Source organism: Anomaloglossus baeobatrachus, unplaced genomic scaffold (genome assembly GCF_048569485.1).
Source record: "Anomaloglossus baeobatrachus isolate aAnoBae1 unplaced genomic scaffold, aAnoBae1.hap1 Scaffold_4288, whole genome shotgun sequence".
In the NCBI taxonomy this organism is placed as follows: domain Eukaryota; kingdom Metazoa; phylum Chordata; class Amphibia; order Anura; family Aromobatidae; genus Anomaloglossus; species Anomaloglossus baeobatrachus.
Window position 1 is genome coordinate 1 of NW_027443623.1, and position 15,849 is coordinate 15,849.

The 15,849-nt window shown below is 47.1% G+C and overlaps 9 non-coding genes across 9 annotated transcripts; all 9 read left to right on the forward strand.

Annotated features, from left to right (window-relative positions):
* Window positions 1-1,352: 1,352 nt before the first annotated feature.
* Window positions 1,353-1,548, forward strand: LOC142279286 (U2 spliceosomal RNA). Its single transcript, XR_012741960.1, has one exon. It is a non-coding gene; the product is annotated as a U2 spliceosomal RNA (small nuclear RNA).
* Window positions 1,549-2,935: 1,387 nt separating this feature from the next.
* Window positions 2,936-3,126, forward strand: LOC142279266 (U2 spliceosomal RNA). Its single transcript, XR_012741942.1, has one exon. It is a non-coding gene; the product is annotated as a U2 spliceosomal RNA (small nuclear RNA).
* A 1,387-nt stretch (window positions 3,127-4,513) lies between these two features.
* On the forward strand, window positions 4,514-4,704 carry LOC142279279 (U2 spliceosomal RNA). Its single transcript, XR_012741953.1, has one exon. It is a non-coding gene; the product is annotated as a U2 spliceosomal RNA (small nuclear RNA).
* A 1,387-nt stretch (window positions 4,705-6,091) lies between these two features.
* On the forward strand, window positions 6,092-6,282 carry LOC142279290 (U2 spliceosomal RNA). The gene has a single exon (XR_012741962.1). It is a non-coding gene; the product is annotated as a U2 spliceosomal RNA (small nuclear RNA).
* Window positions 6,283-7,669: 1,387 nt separating this feature from the next.
* On the forward strand, window positions 7,670-7,860 carry LOC142279291 (U2 spliceosomal RNA). Its single transcript, XR_012741963.1, has one exon. It is a non-coding gene; the product is annotated as a U2 spliceosomal RNA (small nuclear RNA).
* A 2,189-nt stretch (window positions 7,861-10,049) lies between these two features.
* On the forward strand, window positions 10,050-10,242 carry LOC142279285 (U2 spliceosomal RNA). Its single transcript, XR_012741959.1, has one exon. It is a non-coding gene; the product is annotated as a U2 spliceosomal RNA (small nuclear RNA).
* A 1,387-nt stretch (window positions 10,243-11,629) lies between these two features.
* LOC142279292 (U2 spliceosomal RNA) lies at window positions 11,630-11,820 on the forward strand. The gene has a single exon (XR_012741964.1). It is a non-coding gene; the product is annotated as a U2 spliceosomal RNA (small nuclear RNA).
* A 1,387-nt stretch (window positions 11,821-13,207) lies between these two features.
* LOC142279268 (U2 spliceosomal RNA) lies at window positions 13,208-13,398 on the forward strand. The gene has a single exon (XR_012741943.1). It is a non-coding gene; the product is annotated as a U2 spliceosomal RNA (small nuclear RNA).
* Window positions 13,399-14,785: 1,387 nt separating this feature from the next.
* Window positions 14,786-14,976, forward strand: LOC142279269 (U2 spliceosomal RNA). The gene has a single exon (XR_012741944.1). It is a non-coding gene; the product is annotated as a U2 spliceosomal RNA (small nuclear RNA).
* The last annotated feature ends 873 nt before the right edge of the window (window positions 14,977-15,849 follow it).

The window sequence follows — 15,849 nt, forward strand, 5'->3', positions numbered from 1 at the left end:
ACATCACAATAGCGCTGCTGCCTAGAAAACAAGCTGCGCAGAAGAAGTTGTTCTTTGGGTGGGAGGGTGGGCTAGTGGAAGGAGGGGGCAATCTCTTTTTTTCCCGGGTGGTAGGGGGATGACAGGAGAAGGGAAGCGGGTGGTGAGAAAGGTACAGAGGGCAGGGTTTGGGGGCTGGGAAGGAAAGGGAAAAGATTAGGGTTTGGGGATGATGAAAGGGCTTTCTACGGGTAAGGATGGCAAAGGGTGGCAGTGACGGAAAGTCAGGCAACCTGTCCTGTCCGTCTTTTTGTATCGTGAATTGGAAAGACTGCAAGGGGGAGGGGAGTTGCTTGCGCCCTAAAGGAGGAGTTATTCAGATTCATTGCAGTGGGCGGCGGCTGCAAAACGCACCATTCTTCTTGTTTTGGCTCTGCAAAGCAGCCTTTTCAAGGGTTGGCTTGGGTGACAAAATGTCTTGTGTAGGCGTGGGTTTGTCTCCCTCTCGCTCTCTCTCCCTAAGATGTGTCCGGCATAGGCCAGGGTGCCACTCGAGGCCCAAACCAATTCTGGTTATCGCTTCTCGGCCTTTTGGCTAAGATCAAGTGTAGTGTTGTTCGAAGAGGTGGTTTAAGCTCCAGGCCACCTTAGTACAATGATACAATGCACACTGGAAGGTTGCGCTTGCTAGTACTCTGGGTGGATAGTATATTCATCTAGAGGAAAACATGGCCCTACCAGGATCGAGGCTATTAGACTGAGTAAGGGTGGGGGGCTATGGTACAACGTGCCCCAGGACTGACGACCCTGGAGTGAGTCTGAGCTTGCTGGCTTGGGACCCCGGCAAGCCTTGGGCTCTGTAGCACACCGTACCTTGCCTTTTCATACTTTTTGAGCATATTATCCTATCCCGGCCTTCTGGCTAGGAAGGGAAATTTTTATAATCCCGGTCGGAGGTCTGGTCAGCTTTGGGCTGAGAAACTAACACCCGGTTGGAGGTCTGGGTCAGCTTCGGCTGAGAAACCAACACCCGGTTGGAGGTCTGGGTCAGCTTCGGCTGAGAAACCAACACCCGGTTGGAGGTCCGGTTAGCCTTGGGCTGAGAAACCAACACCGGTTGACGGTCCGGGCAGTTTCGGCTGCGAAACCAACAACTAGTAGCTCTCTACTCCACTTGGGTAAGATGCCTGGGTGGACGCTGGGAGCAACGACAAGGCTCAACCAGGCTTCGGCTTGGGGGAGCACCGAAGATCCCTGACCCTTGCTGTGGCCTTCTGGCTCGGAGGGACGGGGTTGATTTTTGGGGACCCTCTCCTCACGGTGGGGTCCACACGAATCCTAGCCTTTGCACTGTTTTTGGTGTGACTTCGGTCATGCATTTTTTGTGGTGCTTTGGAAAGCTTCATTAAATCAAAATCTGTTCTTATCAGTTTAATATCTGATACGTCCCCTATCTGGGGACCATATATTAAATGGATTTTTAGAACAGGGAGATGGAAAAAGAGCTTGCTCTGTCCACTCCACGCATTGACCTGGTATTGCAGTACCTCCAGGAACGGTGCACCCCTTCTTAACCCAGTTTCCAAAAGCAGAACTCAATTCACCTGATTCATATTAGCCCGATTTAATGAATTGGAAGAAAGCATACGTCTTCATATGCACCTCAATTTGGCCCATTCACTTTTCACACTTCCTCCTTTTGTTTTTTATCTTTCACACTTTTGACTTTCTTTATTCATCCAAATAGCAAACTCATCACCACTCAACCTGACCAACTCGGCTATGTCCCCGTGCTGCAGTTCTCTGTCTTATCTAGATCATTTGCAATTGAATGGAATAGATCCCTTTTGGACAAAGTGGATTCACCTGCTGCTGCAGTGACCACAGGTGTGATAACATCTAGAATTGGCATCTGGTGCGATCTCTCCGCTTCCACTCCAAAGAAAGTTACCTGTTTATTCCTATCATGCATTGGTTTTTGGGGTTTTCTTTGAGTAATGATGATCTCTTTAGTAGTCTGTTGGCGCCCTCTCCTGGAGGAATAGTTTGCTTGCTCTTGGACATTCTAAAAGAGAGGTCATGATAGACATTGAGCTTCTGAGCTCAATTGGGGACAGTCATGGGTGATGAATGTTTGCAACCTACTGCGAAGCCTCATACCGCAATATAAGGAACGTCAAATACTAAGAAAGGGCGGCCTATGAAAGAATTACTACTTTCAATAAGTACACTTAAACGGCTAATTGGGAATAGAAAAACTGTAAAAAGCCCTCTGAGAAAGCCCCCCTCTAACCTTTGATAGTAAGCTTTTCTGTAGTCTGCCTGTTGATGTATTTTCCGTTTGAACTGTGCACAACATGAAGAGACGGAACACTGGCGGCTTGTCACAATGCCCCCCGATGACATCACAATAGCGCTGCTGCCTAGAAAACAAGCTGCGCAGAAGAAGTTGTTCTTTGGGTGGGAGGGTGGGCTAGTGGAAGGAGGGGGCAATCTCTTTTTTTCCCGGGTGGTAGGGGGATGACAGGAGAAGGGAAGCGGGTGGTGAGAAAGGTACAGAGGGCAGGGTTTGGGGGCTGGGAAGGAAAGGGAAAAGATTAGGGTTTGGGGATGATGAAAGGGCTTTCTACGGGTAAGGATGGCAAAGGGTGGCAGTGACGGAAAGTCAGGCAACCTGTCCTGTCCGTCTTTTTGTATCGTGAATTGGAAAGACTGCAAGGGGGAGGGGAGTTGCTTGCGCCCTAAAGGAGGAGTTATTCAGATTCATTGCAGTGGGCGGCGGCTGCAAAACGCACCATTCTTCTTGTTTTGGCTCTGCAAAGCAGCCTTTTCAAGGGTTGGCTTGGGTGACAAAATGTCTTGTGTAGGCGTGGGTTTGTCTCCCTCTCGCTCTCTCTCCCTAAGATGTGTCCGGCATAGGCCAGGGTGCCACTCGAGGCCCAAACCAATTCTGGTTATCGCTTCTCGGCCTTTTGGCTAAGATCAAGTGTAGTATCTGTTCTTATCAGTTTAATATCTGATACGTCCCCTATCTGGGGACCATATATTAAATGGATTTTTAGAACAGGGAGATGGAAAAAGAGCTTGCTCTGTCCACTCCACGCATTGACCTGGTATTGCAGTACCTCCAGGAACGGTGCACCCCTTCTTAACCCAGTTTCCAAAAGCAGAACTCAATTCACCTGATTCATATTAGCCCGATTTAATGAATTGGAAGAAAGCATACGTCTTCATATGCACCTCAATTTGGCCCATTCACTTTTCACACTTCCTCCTTTTGTTTTTTATCTTTCACACTTTTGACTTTCTTTATTCATCCAAATAGCAAACTCATCACCACTCAACCTGACCAACTCGGCTATGTCCCCGTGCTGCAGTTCTCTGTCTTATCTAGATCATTTGCAATTGAATGGAATAGATCCCTTTTGGACAAAGTGGATTCACCTGCTGCTGCAGTGACCACAGGTGTGATAACATCTAGAATTGGCATCTGGTGCGATCTCTCCGCTTCCACTCCAAAGAAAGTTACCTGTTTATTCCTATCATGCATTGGTTTTTGGGGTTTTCTTTGAGTAATGATGATCTCTTTAGTAGTCTGTTGGCGCCCTCTCCTGGAGGAATAGTTTGCTTGCTCTTGGACATTCTAAAAGAGAGGTCATGATAGACATTGAGCTTCTGAGCTCAATTGGGGACAGTCATGGGTGATGAATGTTTGCAACCTACTGCGAAGCCTCATACCGCAATATAAGGAACGTCAAATACTAAGAAAGGGCGGCCTATGAAAGAATTACTACTTTCAATAAGTACACTTAAACGGCTAATTGGGAATAGAAAAACTGTAAAAAGCCCTCTGAGAAAGCCCCCCTCTAACCTTTGATAGTAAGCTTTTCTGTAGTCTGCCTGTTGATGTATTTTCCGTTTGAACTGTGCACAACATGAAGAGACGGAACACTGGCGGCTTGTCACAATGCCCCCCGATGACATCACAATAGCGCTGCTGCCTAGAAAACAAGCTGCGCAGAAGAAGTTGTTCTTTGGGTGGGAGGGTGGGCTAGTGGAAGGAGGGGGCAATCTCTTTTTTTCCCGGGTGGTAGGGGGATGACAGGAGAAGGGAAGCGGGTGGTGAGAAAGGTACAGAGGGCAGGGTTTGGGGGCTGGGAAGGAAAGGGAAAAGATTAGGGTTTGGGGATGATGAAAGGGCTTTCTACGGGTAAGGATGGCAAAGGGTGGCAGTGACGGAAAGTCAGGCAACCTGTCCTGTCCGTCTTTTTGTATCGTGAATTGGAAAGACTGCAAGGGGGAGGGGAGTTGCTTGCGCCCTAAAGGAGGAGTTATTCAGATTCATTGCAGTGGGCGGCGGCTGCAAAACGCACCATTCTTCTTGTTTTGGCTCTGCAAAGCAGCCTTTTCAAGGGTTGGCTTGGGTGACAAAATGTCTTGTGTAGGCGTGGGTTTGTCTCCCTCTCGCTCTCTCTCCCTAAGATGTGTCCGGCATAGGCCAGGGTGCCACTCGAGGCCCAAACCAATTCTGGTTATCGCTTCTCGGCCTTTTGGCTAAGATCAAGTGTAGTATCTGTTCTTATCAGTTTAATATCTGATACGTCCCCTATCTGGGGACCATATATTAAATGGATTTTTAGAACAGGGAGATGGAAAAAGAGCTTGCTCTGTCCACTCCACGCATTGACCTGGTATTGCAGTACCTCCAGGAACGGTGCACCCCTTCTTAACCCAGTTTCCAAAAGCAGAACTCAATTCACCTGATTCATATTAGCCCGATTTAATGAATTGGAAGAAAGCATACGTCTTCATATGCACCTCAATTTGGCCCATTCACTTTTCACACTTCCTCCTTTTGTTTTTTATCTTTCACACTTTTGACTTTCTTTATTCATCCAAATAGCAAACTCATCACCACTCAACCTGACCAACTCGGCTATGTCCCCGTGCTGCAGTTCTCTGTCTTATCTAGATCATTTGCAATTGAATGGAATAGATCCCTTTTGGACAAAGTGGATTCACCTGCTGCTGCAGTGACCACAGGTGTGATAACATCTAGAATTGGCATCTGGTGCGATCTCTCCGCTTCCACTCCAAAGAAAGTTACCTGTTTATTCCTATCATGCATTGGTTTTTGGGGTTTTCTTTGAGTAATGATGATCTCTTTAGTAGTCTGTTGGCGCCCTCTCCTGGAGGAATAGTTTGCTTGCTCTTGGACATTCTAAAAGAGAGGTCATGATAGACATTGAGCTTCTGAGCTCAATTGGGGACAGTCATGGGTGATGAATGTTTGCAACCTACTGCGAAGCCTCATACCGCAATATAAGGAACGTCAAATACTAAGAAAGGGCGGCCTATGAAAGAATTACTACTTTCAATAAGTACACTTAAACGGCTAATTGGGAATAGAAAAACTGTAAAAAGCCCTCTGAGAAAGCCCCCCTCTAACCTTTGATAGTAAGCTTTTCTGTAGTCTGCCTGTTGATGTATTTTCCGTTTGAACTGTGCACAACATGAAGAGACGGAACACTGGCGGCTTGTCACAATGCCCCCCGATGACATCACAATAGCGCTGCTGCCTAGAAAACAAGCTGCGCAGAAGAAGTTGTTCTTTGGGTGGGAGGGTGGGCTAGTGGAAGGAGGGGGCAATCTCTTTTTTTCCCGGGTGGTAGGGGGATGACAGGAGAAGGGAAGCGGGTGGTGAGAAAGGTACAGAGGGCAGGGTTTGGGGGCTGGGAAGGAAAGGGAAAAGATTAGGGTTTGGGGATGATGAAAGGGCTTTCTACGGGTAAGGATGGCAAAGGGTGGCAGTGACGGAAAGTCAGGCAACCTGTCCTGTCCGTCTTTTTGTATCGTGAATTGGAAAGACTGCAAGGGGGAGGGGAGTTGCTTGCGCCCTAAAGGAGGAGTTATTCAGATTCATTGCAGTGGGCGGCGGCTGCAAAACGCACCATTCTTCTTGTTTTGGCTCTGCAAAGCAGCCTTTTCAAGGGTTGGCTTGGGTGACAAAATGTCTTGTGTAGGCGTGGGTTTGTCTCCCTCTCGCTCTCTCTCCCTAAGATGTGTCCGGCATAGGCCAGGGTGCCACTCGAGGCCCAAACCAATTCTGGTTATCGCTTCTCGGCCTTTTGGCTAAGATCAAGTGTAGTATCTGTTCTTATCAGTTTAATATCTGATACGTCCCCTATCTGGGGACCATATATTAAATGGATTTTTAGAACAGGGAGATGGAAAAAGAGCTTGCTCTGTCCACTCCACGCATTGACCTGGTATTGCAGTACCTCCAGGAACGGTGCACCCCTTCTTAACCCAGTTTCCAAAAGCAGAACTCAATTCACCTGATTCATATTAGCCCGATTTAATGAATTGGAAGAAAGCATACGTCTTCATATGCACCTCAATTTGGCCCATTCACTTTTCACACTTCCTCCTTTTGTTTTTTATCTTTCACACTTTTGACTTTCTTTATTCATCCAAATAGCAAACTCATCACCACTCAACCTGACCAACTCGGCTATGTCCCCGTGCTGCAGTTCTCTGTCTTATCTAGATCATTTGCAATTGAATGGAATAGATCCCTTTTGGACAAAGTGGATTCACCTGCTGCTGCAGTGACCACAGGTGTGATAACATCTAGAATTGGCATCTGGTGCGATCTCTCCGCTTCCACTCCAAAGAAAGTTACCTGTTTATTCCTATCATGCATTGGTTTTTGGGGTTTTCTTTGAGTAATGATGATCTCTTTAGTAGTCTGTTGGCGCCCTCTCCTGGAGGAATAGTTTGCTTGCTCTTGGACATTCTAAAAGAGAGGTCATGATAGACATTGAGCTTCTGAGCTCAATTGGGGACAGTCATGGGTGATGAATGTTTGCAACCTACTGCGAAGCCTCATACCGCAATATAAGGAACGTCAAATACTAAGAAAGGGCGGCCTATGAAAGAATTACTACTTTCAATAAGTACACTTAAACGGCTAATTGGGAATAGAAAAACTGTAAAAAGCCCTCTGAGAAAGCCCCCCTCTAACCTTTGATAGTAAGCTTTTCTGTAGTCTGCCTGTTGATGTATTTTCCGTTTGAACTGTGCACAACATGAAGAGACGGAACACTGGCGGCTTGTCACAATGCCCCCCGATGACATCACAATAGCGCTGCTGCCTAGAAAACAAGCTGCGCAGAAGAAGTTGTTCTTTGGGTGGGAGGGTGGGCTAGTGGAAGGAGGGGGCAATCTCTTTTTTTCCCGGGTGGTAGGGGGATGACAGGAGAAGGGAAGCGGGTGGTGAGAAAGGTACAGAGGGCAGGGTTTGGGGGCTGGGAAGGAAAGGGAAAAGATTAGGGTTTGGGGATGATGAAAGGGCTTTCTACGGGTAAGGATGGCAAAGGGTGGCAGTGACGGAAAGTCAGGCAACCTGTCCTGTCCGTCTTTTTGTATCGTGAATTGGAAAGACTGCAAGGGGGAGGGGAGTTGCTTGCGCCCTAAAGGAGGAGTTATTCAGATTCATTGCAGTGGGCGGCGGCTGCAAAACGCACCATTCTTCTTGTTTTGGCTCTGCAAAGCAGCCTTTTCAAGGGTTGGCTTGGGTGACAAAATGTCTTGTGTAGGCGTGGGTTTGTCTCCCTCTCGCTCTCTCTCCCTAAGATGTGTCCGGCATAGGCCAGGGTGCCACTCGAGGCCCAAACCAATTCTGGTTATCGCTTCTCGGCCTTTTGGCTAAGATCAAGTGTAGTATCTGTTCTTATCAGTTTAATATCTGATACGTCCCCTATCTGGGGACCATATATTAAATGGATTTTTAGAACAGGGAGATGGAAAAAGAGCTTGCTCTGTCCACTCCACGCATTGACCTGGTATTGCAGTACCTCCAGGAACGGTGCACCCCTTCTTAACCCAGTTTCCAAAAGCAGAACTCAATTCACCTGATTCATATTAGCCCGATTTAATGAATTGGAAGAAAGCATACGTCTTCATATGCACCTCAATTTGGCCCATTCACTTTTCACACTTCCTCCTTTTGTTTTTTATCTTTCACACTTTTGACTTTCTTTATTCATCCAAATAGCAAACTCATCACCACTCAACCTGACCAACTCGGCTATGTCCCCGTGCTGCAGTTCTCTGTCTTATCTAGATCATTTGCAATTGAATGGAATAGATCCCTTTTGGACAAAGTGGATTCACCTGCTGCTGCAGTGACCACAGGTGTGATAACATCTAGAATTGGCATCTGGTGCGATCTCTCCGCTTCCACTCCAAAGAAAGTTACCTGTTTATTCCTATCATGCATTGGTTTTTGGGGTTTTCTTTGAGTAATGATGATCTCTTTAGTAGTCTGTTGGCGCCCTCTCCTGGAGGAATAGTTTGCTTGCTCTTGGACATTCTAAAAGAGAGGTCATGATAGACATTGAGCTTCTGAGCTCAATTGGGGACAGTCATGGGTGATGAATGTTTGCAACCTACTGCGAAGCCTCATACCGCAATATAAGGAACGTCAAATACTAAGAAAGGGCGGCCTATGAAAGAATTACTACTTTCAATAAGTACACTTAAACGGCTAATTGGGAATAGAAAAACTGTAAAAAGCCCTCTGAGAAAGCCCCCCTCTAACCTTTGATAGTAAGCTTTTCTGTAGTCTGCCTGTTGATGTATTTTCCGTTTGAACTGTGCACAACATGAAGAGACGGAACACTGGCGGCTTGTCACAATGCCCCCCGATGACATCACAATAGCGCTGCTGCCTAGAAAACAAGCTGCGCAGAAGAAGTTGTTCTTTGGGTGGGAGGGTGGGCTAGTGGAAGGAGGGGGCAATCTCTTTTTTTCCCGGGTGGTAGGGGGATGACAGGAGAAGGGAAGCGGGTGGTGAGAAAGGTACAGAGGGCAGGGTTTGGGGGCTGGGAAGGAAAGGGAAAAGATTAGGGTTTGGGGATGATGAAAGGGCTTTCTACGGGTAAGGATGGCAAAGGGTGGCAGTGACGGAAAGTCAGGCAACCTGTCCTGTCCGTCTTTTTGTATCGTGAATTGGAAAGACTGCAAGGGGGAGGGGAGTTGCTTGCGCCCTAAAGGAGGAGTTATTCAGATTCATTGCAGTGGGCGGCGGCTGCAAAACGCACCATTCTTCTTGTTTTGGCTCTGCAAAGCAGCCTTTTCAAGGGTTGGCTTGGGTGACAAAATGTCTTGTGTAGGCGTGGGTTTGTCTCCCTCTCGCTCTCTCTCCCTAAGATGTGTCCGGCATAGGCCAGGGTGCCACTCGAGGCCCAAACCAATTCTGGTTATCGCTTCTCGGCCTTTTGGCTAAGATCAAGTGTAGTGTTGTTCGAAGAGGTGGTTTAAGCTCCAGGCCACCTTAGTACAATGATACAATGCACACTGGAAGGTTGCGCTTGCTAGTACTCTGGGTGGATAGTATATTCATCTAGAGGAAAACATGGCCCTACCAGGATCGAGGCTATTAGACTGAGTAAGGGTGGGGGGCTATGGTACAACGTGCCCCAGGACTGACGACCCTGGAGTGAGTCTGAGCTTGCTGGCTTGGGACCCCGGCAAGCCTTGGGCTCTGTAGCACACCGTACCTTGCCTTTTCATACTTTTTGAGCATATTACCCTATCCCGGCCTTCTGGCTAGGAAGGGAAATTTTTATAATCCCGGTCGGAGGTCTGGTCAGCTTTGGGCTGAGAAACTAACACCCGGTTGGAGGTCTGGGTCAGCTTCGGCTGAGAAACCAACACCCGGTTGGAGGTCTGGGTCAGCTTCGGCTGAGAAACCAACACCCGGTTGGAGGTCCGGTTAGCCTTGGGCTGAGAAACCAACACCGGTTGACGGTCCGGGCAGTTTCGGCTGCGAAACCAACAACTAGTAGCTCTCTACTCCACTTGGGTAAGATGCCTGGGTGGACGCTGGGAGCAACGACAAGGCTCAACCAGGCTTCGGCTTGGGAGAGCACCGAAGATCCCTGACCCTTGCTGTGGCCTTCTGGCTCGGAGGGACGGGGTTGATTTTTGGGGACCCTCTCCTCACGGTGGGGTCCACACGAATCCTAGCCTTTGCACTGTTTTTGGTGTGACTTCGGTCATGCATTTTTTGTGGTGCTTTGGAAAGCTTCATTAAATCAAAAATCTGTTCTTATCAGTTTAATATCTGATACGTCCCCTATCTGGGGACCATATATTAAATGGATTTTTAGAACAGGGAGATGGAAAAAGAGCTTGCTCTGTCCACTCCACGCATTGACCTGGTATTGCAGTACCTCCAGGAACGGTGCACCCCTTCTTAACCCAGTTTCCAAAAGCAGAACTCAATTCACCTGATTCATATTAGCCCGATTTAATGAATTGGAAGAAAGCATACGTCTTCATATGCACCTCAATTTGGCCCATTCACTTTTCACACTTCCTCCTTTTGTTTTTTATCTTTCACACTTTTGACTTTCTTTATTCATCCAAATAGCAAACTCATCACCACTCAACCTGACCAACTCGGCTATGTCCCCGTGCTGCAGTTCTCTGTCTTATCTAGATCATTTGCAATTGAATGGAATAGATCCCTTTTGGACAAAGTGGATTCACCTGCTGCTGCAGTGACCACAGGTGTGATAACATCTAGAATTGGCATCTGGTGCGATCTCTCCGCTTCCACTCCAAAGAAAGTTACCTGTTTATTCCTATCATGCATTGGTTTTTGGGGTTTTCTTTGAGTAATGATGATCTCTTTAGTAGTCTGTTGGCGCCCTCTCCTGGAGGAATAGTTTGCTTGCTCTTGGACATTCTAAAAGAGAGGTCATGATAGACATTGAGCTTCTGAGCTCAATTGGGGACAGTCATGGGTGATGAATGTTTGCAACCTACTGCGAAGCCTCATACCGCAATATAAGGAACGTCAAATACTAAGAAAGGGCGGCCTATGAAAGAATTACTACTTTCAATAAGTACACTTAAACGGCTAATTGGGAATAGAAAAACTGTAAAAAGCCCTCTGAGAAAGCCCCCCTCTAACCTTTGATAGTAAGCTTTTCTGTAGTCTGCCTGTTGATGTATTTTCCGTTTGAACTGTGCACAACATGAAGAGACGGAACACTGGCGGCTTGTCACAATGCCCCCCGATGACATCACAATAGCGCTGCTGCCTAGAAAACAAGCTGCGCAGAAGAAGTTGTTCTTTGGGTGGGAGGGTGGGCTAGTGGAAGGAGGGGGCAATCTCTTTTTTTCCCGGGTGGTAGGGGGATGACAGGAGAAGGGAAGCGGGTGGTGAGAAAGGTACAGAGGGCAGGGTTTGGGGGCTGGGAAGGAAAGGGAAAAGATTAGGGTTTGGGGATGATGAAAGGGCTTTCTACGGGTAAGGATGGCAAAGGGTGGCAGTGACGGAAAGTCAGGCAACCTGTCCTGTCCGTCTTTTTGTATCGTGAATTGGAAAGACTGCAAGGGGGAGGGGAGTTGCTTGCGCCCTAAAGGAGGAGTTATTCAGATTCATTGCAGTGGGCGGCGGCTGCAAAACGCACCATTCTTCTTGTTTTGGCTCTGCAAAGCAGCCTTTTCAAGGGTTGGCTTGGGTGACAAAATGTCTTGTGTAGGCGTGGGTTTGTCTCCCTCTCGCTCTCTCTCCCTAAGATGTGTCCGGCATAGGCCAGGGTGCCACTCGAGGCCCAAACCAATTCTGGTTATCGCTTCTCGGCCTTTTGGCTAAGATCAAGTGTAGTATCTGTTCTTATCAGTTTAATATCTGATACGTCCCCTATCTGGGGACCATATATTAAATGGATTTTTAGAACAGGGAGATGGAAAAAGAGCTTGCTCTGTCCACTCCACGCATTGACCTGGTATTGCAGTACCTCCAGGAACGGTGCACCCCTTCTTAACCCAGTTTCCAAAAGCAGAACTCAATTCACCTGATTCATATTAGCCCGATTTAATGAATTGGAAGAAAGCATACGTCTTCATATGCACCTCAATTTGGCCCATTCACTTTTCACACTTCCTCCTTTTGTTTTTTATCTTTCACACTTTTGACTTTCTTTATTCATCCAAATAGCAAACTCATCACCACTCAACCTGACCAACTCGGCTATGTCCCCGTGCTGCAGTTCTCTGTCTTATCTAGATCATTTGCAATTGAATGGAATAGATCCCTTTTGGACAAAGTGGATTCACCTGCTGCTGCAGTGACCACAGGTGTGATAACATCTAGAATTGGCATCTGGTGCGATCTCTCCGCTTCCACTCCAAAGAAAGTTACCTGTTTATTCCTATCATGCATTGGTTTTTGGGGTTTTCTTTGAGTAATGATGATCTCTTTAGTAGTCTGTTGGCGCCCTCTCCTGGAGGAATAGTTTGCTTGCTCTTGGACATTCTAAAAGAGAGGTCATGATAGACATTGAGCTTCTGAGCTCAATTGGGGACAGTCATGGGTGATGAATGTTTGCAACCTACTGCGAAGCCTCATACCGCAATATAAGGAACGTCAAATACTAAGAAAGGGCGGCCTATGAAAGAATTACTACTTTCAATAAGTACACTTAAACGGCTAATTGGGAATAGAAAAACTGTAAAAAGCCCTCTGAGAAAGCCCCCCTCTAACCTTTGATAGTAAGCTTTTCTGTAGTCTGCCTGTTGATGTATTTTCCGTTTGAACTGTGCACAACATGAAGAGACGGAACACTGGCGGCTTGTCACAATGCCCCCCGATGACATCACAATAGCGCTGCTGCCTAGAAAACAAGCTGCGCAGAAGAAGTTGTTCTTTGGGTGGGAGGGTGGGCTAGTGGAAGGAGGGGGCAATCTCTTTTTTTCCCGGGTGGTAGGGGGATGACAGGAGAAGGGAAGCGGGTGGTGAGAAAGGTACAGAGGGCAGGGTTTGGGGGCTGGGAAGGAAAGGGAAAAGATTAGGGTTTGGGGATGATGAAAGGGCTTTCTACGGGTAAGGATGGCAAAGGGTGGCAGTGACGGAAAGTCAGGCAACCTGTCCTGTCCGTCTTTTTGTATCGTGAATTGGAAAGACTGCAAGGGGGAGGGGAGTTGCTTGCGCCCTAAAGGAGGAGTTATTCAGATTCATTGCAGTGGGCGGCGGCTGCAAAACGCACCATTCTTCTTGTTTTGGCTCTGCAAAGCAGCCTTTTCAAGGGTTGGCTTGGGTGACAAAATGTCTTGTGTAGGCGTGGGTTTGTCTCCCTCTCGCTCTCTCTCCCTAAGATGTGTCCGGCATAGGCCAGGGTGCCACTCGAGGCCCAAACCAATTCTGGTTATCGCTTCTCGGCCTTTTGGCTAAGATCAAGTGTAGTATCTGTTCTTATCAGTTTAATATCTGATACGTCCCCTATCTGGGGACCATATATTAAATGGATTTTTAGAACAGGGAGATGGAAAAAGAGCTTGCTCTGTCCACTCCACGCATTGACCTGGTATTGCAGTACCTCCAGGAACGGTGCACCCCTTCTTAACCCAGTTTCCAAAAGCAGAACTCAATTCACCTGATTCATATTAGCCCGATTTAATGAATTGGAAGAAAGCATACGTCTTCATATGCACCTCAATTTGGCCCATTCACTTTTCACACTTCCTCCTTTTGTTTTTTATCTTTCACACTTTTGACTTTCTTTATTCATCCAAATAGCAAACTCATCACCACTCAACCTGACCAACTCGGCTATGTCCCCGTGCTGCAGTTCTCTGTCTTATCTAGATCATTTGCAATTGAATGGAATAGATCCCTTTTGGACAAAGTGGATTCACCTGCTGCTGCAGTGACCACAGGTGTGATAACATCTAGAATTGGCATCTGGTGCGATCTCTCCGCTTCCACTCCAAAGAAAGTTACCTGTTTATTCCTATCATGCATTGGTTTTTGGGGTTTTCTTTGAGTAATGATGATCTCTTTAGTAGTCTGTTGGCGCCCTCTCCTGGAGGAATAGTTTGCTTGCTCTTGGACATTCTAAAAGAGAGGTCATGATAGACATTGAGCTTCTGAGCTCAATTGGGGACAGTCATGGGTGATGAATGTTTGCAACCTACTGCGAAGCCTCATACCGCAATATAAGGAACGTCAAATACTAAGAAAGGGCGGCCTATGAAAGAATTACTACTTTCAATAAGTACACTTAAACGGCTAATTGGGAATAGAAAAACTGTAAAAAGCCCTCTGAGAAAGCCCCCCTCTAACCTTTGATAGTAAGCTTTTCTGTAGTCTGCCTGTTGATGTATTTTCCGTTTGAACTGTGCACAACATGAAGAGACGGAACACTGGCGGCTTGTCACAATGCCCCCCGATGACATCACAATAGCGCTGCTGCCTAGAAAACAAGCTGCGCAGAAGAAGTTGTTCTTTGGGTGGGAGGGTGGGCTAGTGGAAGGAGGGGGCAATCTCTTTTTTTCCCGGGTGGTAGGGGGATGACAGGAGAAGGGAAGCGGGTGGTGAGAAAGGTACAGAGGGCAGGGTTTGGGGGCTGGGAAGGAAAGGGAAAAGATTAGGGTTTGGGGATGATGAAAGGGCTTTCTACGGGTAAGGATGGCAAAGGGTGGCAGTGACGGAAAGTCAGGCAACCTGTCCTGTCCGTCTTTTTGTATCGTGAATTGGAAAGACTGCAAGGGGGAGGGGAGTTGCTTGCGCCCTAAAGGAGGAGTTATTCAGATTCATTGCAGTGGGCGGCGGCTGCAAAACGCACCATTCTTCTTGTTTTGGCTCTGCAAAGCAGCCTTTTCAAGGGTTGGCTTGGGTGACAAAATGTCTTGTGTAGGCGTGGGTTTGTCTCCCTCTCGCTCTCTCTCCCTAAGATGTGTCCGGCATAGGCCAGGGTGCCACTCGAGGCCCAAACCAATTCTGGTTATCGCTTCTCGGCCTTTTGGCTAAGATCAAGTGTAGTATCTGTTCTTATCAGTTTAATATCTGATACGTCCCCTATCTGGGGACCATATATTAAATGGATTTTTAGAACAGGGAGATGGAAAAAGAGCTTGCTCTGTCCACTCCACGCATTGACCTGGTATTGCAGTACCTCCAGGAACGGTGCACCCCTTCTTAACCCAGTTTCCAAAAGCAGAACTCAATTCACCTGATTCATATTAGCCCGATTTAATGAATTGGAAGAAAGCATACGTCTTCATATGCACCTCAATTTGGCCCATTCACTTTTCACACTTCCTCCTTTTGTTTTTTATCTTTCACACTTTTGACTTTCTTTATTCATCCAAATAGCAAACTCATCACCACTCAACCTGACCAACTCGGCTATGTCCCCGTGCTGCAGTTCTCTGTCTTATCTAGATCATTTGCAATTGAATGGAATAGATCCCTTTTGGACAAAGTGGATTCACCTGCTGCTGCAGTGACCACAGGTGTGATAACATCTAGAATTGGCATCTGGTGCGATCTCTCCGCTTCCACTCCAAAGAAAGTTACCTGTTTATTCCTATCATGCATTGGTTTTTGGGGTTTTCTTTGAGTAATGATGATCTCTTTAGTAGTCTGTTGGCGCCCTCTCCTGGAGGAATAGTTTGCTTGCTCTTGGACATTCTAAAAGAGAGGTCATGATAGACATTGAGCTTCTGAGCTCAATTGGGGACAGTCATGGGTGATGAATGTTTGCAACCTACTGCGAAGCCTCATACCGCAATATAAGGAACGTCAAATACTAAGAAAGGGCGGCCTATGAAAGAATTACTACTTTCAATAAGTACACTTAAACGGCTAATTGGGAATAGAAAAACTGTAAAAAGCCCTCTGAGAAAGCCCCCCTCTAACCTTTGATAGTAAGCTTTTCTGTAGTCTGCCTGTTGATGTATTTTCCGTTTGAACTGTGCACAACATGAAGAGACGGAACACTGGCGGCTTGTCACAATGCCCCCCGATGACATCACAATAGCGCTGCTGCCTAGAAAACAAGCTGCGCA